General features: G+C 44.0%; 1 long non-coding RNA gene across 1 annotated transcript; it reads right to left on the reverse strand.

Moving 5' to 3' along the window:
* Positions 1 to 1689: 1689 nt before the first annotated feature.
* LOC132473994 (uncharacterized) lies at positions 1690 to 2442 on the reverse strand. The gene is made up of 2 exons (XR_009529539.1): positions 2283 to 2442; positions 1690 to 1919 (listed from the first exon to the last, which is right to left on the reverse strand). It is a non-coding gene; the product is annotated as an uncharacterized LOC132473994 (long non-coding RNA).
* Positions 2443 to 3985: the final 1543 nt, after the last annotated feature.

Raw genomic sequence — 3985 nt, forward strand, 5'->3', positions numbered from 1 at the left:
GTGTTTCGTACGAGCATCGTACAGTTTTCAAACCGTTTCCCGAAAGCATCGTTGGTAACGAACGTCGTGAAAACGCTCGTAGCTAACAAGTGCTCCAGGGTACTCGTAGGACGCTAAGAGCATCGTTAGCCTACTATAGAGGGAACTCATTATTGCATGCGGGTGTCTTCATTCATAAAAAATGAAAACATTGGGGATTATGCATTAATACAAATTATTCTAAAGAGGTCAGAGACTCCGTGCACAGCCCTGCCCTGCCCAGTGAACCAAGAAACCCTGCGCCGTGACAAACGGGGGATTTGACCACCTCGATTTTACACAGGAAACTTGAGATAAGAAGGTGAAATCGCCGGGCGTTCCAAGCTGCGACCGAACCGGCTCGGCAGTGTAGAAAGACCTATATTAGCCAGGGTTCGAGTGGGAGCCAGTGGGGGCTGAGCAGCAGCATAATATTGTAATTACAAAAAAGCTATTTTCCCTTCCACATGCAGAGTTATATTGACGTTAAGTGGGATAATAGAACGTCGGTCATTATCGGGAAAATAAGCCCGGACAGGGCGAACCGGACGGCGACGCAAAACGGAGGTGCTTCGACCTGAAAGGGCTTATTTTCGATAATGAGCAGCTAACTAACTTCGCAAGGTGTTTTTATACAATTTGTTTGTTACAAACTTACCATACGTAGCGTTGATCAGCAGAGAAATAGTTAGCCAAAGACGTTGACGTCGCTTAGCAACCGAAGAAGCTGGCGTTGTTGTGAAGGGCCCATGCAAGTGAACGGAGCGTTCCACCGTGGAACGCTCCGTTCACTTGCACGGCACTGAGAAGAGCCGTGTCATAATAGCCCATATTTACGTCCTATATCCCCCCCCCCCCCCCCCCCCCCCCGTTGAAATTCAGGTACGGTCTCCCCCCACCGTCAATAACTTTAAGAGACCCCAACAGAGATGGAATCATAACTCGAACCCTGCCTATAGCCTACTTCATCCTGCCCAACAATATGGGCAGGCTCTAGACCAAGCTCTCCTAATCGGGTCAGCAATAGCCGCGTTTGAATGACAATGTATGAATGGAACGTTGCATTTTTAATGTCTACAAATATTCTATACTAGAGAGCCAATCAATGCAACCTTATGCGGAATAAGATAAAGACGGCTCTCTTGCTGCGCAAATGTTTAAAAAATCAGCACATTCATATAAATGTAGTTGTCACACAAGCTATTTTGGATTTTTTGTGATATGGAATTATTTCAGGGGGGGAAATGCCCTGAATAAATGTATGCACAGTGCGTTCAGGATTAGGACTGATATATATGTGTGCCTAGGCCTAATCAATTCTGTTTTAATATCTTTAGCATTCATATTATTGCAATCTATTCTTTTTGTAGGCTATTCTGCGGTTGGCCTTGATGGGGAGATATTTTAACCCTTTTTAACCCCATTTTCCTGCGACATTCCTGCGTCTCCCCTACGTCATAGCCCGTTTCAGCACCATGGCAAGCCAGTCAGCATACTGGAAGAGGGCAGCCAACTGAAAAGCATCTAGCAGCAGCATCCTCCAGCAGTGCCAACTGGTATCCTCAACCTCAAGAGCCACTGGAGTTACCAGCTCTGAGCTGGATGGCCAGCTGAAAATCTTTGCAACAAAATAATTTTTGAGAACAAGAATTTACAGTGTGCACACACCAGGAATTTATAATAATTTTAATATAGTACCAATCCTAAATACAGATACAAGAAAAATATAGACACTATTGAACACAACACAAAACAGACAGCGATTATTCAGGAGTTTCTCGAACGAAAAAGTATCAACCTCTCTCTCTACCTCTTATTCTACCCGTCAAGCTCTATCTCTCTTTTTCTACCGGTCTCTCTCCCTCTCTTTTCTACCTGTCTCTCTCCCTCTCTTTTTCTACCTGTCTCTCTCCCTCTCTTCTTCTACCTGTCTCTCTCAATCTCTTCTTCTACCTGTCTCTCTCCCTCTCTTCTACCTGTCTCTCTCCCTCTCTTTCTACCTGTCTCTCTCCCTCTTTGTCTACCTGTCTCTCTCCTTCTCTTTGTCTACCTGTCTCTCTCCCTCTTTTTCTACCTGTCTCTCTCCCTCTTTTTCTACCTGTCTCTCTCCCTCTTTTTCTACCTGTCTCTCTCCCTCTCCTTTTCTACCTGTCTCTCTCCCTCTCCTTTTCTACCTTTCCCTCTACCTCTCTTTTTCTATCTGCCTCCCTCCCTCTACCTGTCTCTCTTTTTCTACCCGTCTCCCCCTGTCTCTCTCTCTCCACCTTCTTCCTCTCATCCCAATTCCCTGCCTCTTCTATCCCTCCATCCCTCTTTCCCATTCACCCTACCTCCTCCTAATGGCTGTGCTGCCTTGCTTGTAGGCTCAGCAACAGAACTTGGCTGACACTGAACATAACAGGCCTCCTTTAAAATGCAAGCTTTCTCTTGATTTGCATTGTGGACATAATATTTAACATCTTTCCATGTTCGATTGCTAAGGACTGGAGACTCTTTCGCAATACAAAGCATGCAGTCTGTCTTTGCTGGCACCCTCCTTAGCGAGATGAACTTTGCCATGCTTCGCCCGACTGCAGTCCTCTCCTGGTCAGTCCAGGGTCTCTTTAATTGTGTTTTTGGAGCATCTATAAATCAGAAAACAAAGTGGTTGATTAGAGGATAGGTTTACCATTTTTAAACTCTGACGTCACTAAAATGTTGATTACAATAATCTAAATTTGTATAAAGCATAGTCTCACTTTGCTGTTGAGAAAATTCCTTTGCTCCTACATCTTTCCATGAGGCTTAAACTGTCCGGACCGGTTAATTGTTCAGGCCTTCGATAAGTGTAATCAATCTCCTTTTAAAAAATGGGGAACTCCCAGTAGACGTTCATGTACATATGTGTACATATTCTACTGAATAATCAAATTATCACAATTCTTTGACTTTATTTTGCAATATTAAGTGTTCAAATCTGCTGTCTTGGCTTAATCTCCACATGATGCATGAAGCAAAGCTAAATTTCATGTGATTTAAAATAAAGTTGCAAAAACATAACAGACACGAGGGACTATCTCCAGAGTTCAGTCCTCTTGAACATTGCAGTCCTCTTGTGTTCGCATGGTAGGTAGTCCTGTACAGAAGCCTTCTCAGTGGGCTGTCTCCATGTTACTATCTCCCCATTTCCTTCTTCTAAGACCTTCATATTATGTTGCCAGTCTCCCTTATTGCGAAGGGATTCCAAGAGTGTCTTCCTTTGTTTGGAGCCAGGTGGGAAGCTAAAGGCACGGGCAACATCAGTTTCATTACTGTGTTTTCTTTGTAAATGTCTGGCCATCTTCAAATTGGACTTTGTACAATACAAACAGTAATGGGCTTTATCCCAGGCCCTTGTACCATCAGTTTTCTTTTGGCTTGTTTGAATAGTAACTTGTGGCCTCTTTTTATCACCTTGCAGCTTCCTTTTTCCTTTTAATTCTGAATTTGCTATTGTCTCAGCTTCCAGGATCTCATGTTCCCTCAATGAAGAGTGAATATGGTCTTTCTCTGAGACACTCTCTCTTTCAGTGGACGATGGTATTGAGGGGTGGTAGTCTTCATCTTCACTTGATGTTGGTGGCGTTGATGAGGGGTGGTAGTCTTCATCTTCACTTGATGTTGGTGGCGTTGATGAGGGGTGGTAGTCTTGGTCTTCACTTGATGTTGGTGGCGTTGATGAGGGGTGGTAGTCTTGGTCTTCACTTGTTGTTAGTGGTGTTGATGAGGAGTGGTAGTCTTGGTCTTCACTTGATGTTAGTGGTGTTGATGAGGAGTGGTAGTCTTGGTCTTCACTTGATGTTAGTGGTGTTGATGAGGGGTTGTGTTCTGCAATGGTTCCACAGCGGCTGCATAACGCTGTCTCATGAGACAAGTCCACCTACAAGGATTTATTAGATAATATCTTTATTTTAGCAGCTTGCAAGGTATTGTAACGTTAAAGGGGACC

Source organism: Gadus macrocephalus, chromosome 16 (assembly GCF_031168955.1).
Source record: "Gadus macrocephalus chromosome 16, ASM3116895v1".
NCBI classification, from domain to species: Eukaryota; Metazoa; Chordata; class Actinopteri; order Gadiformes; family Gadidae; genus Gadus; species Gadus macrocephalus.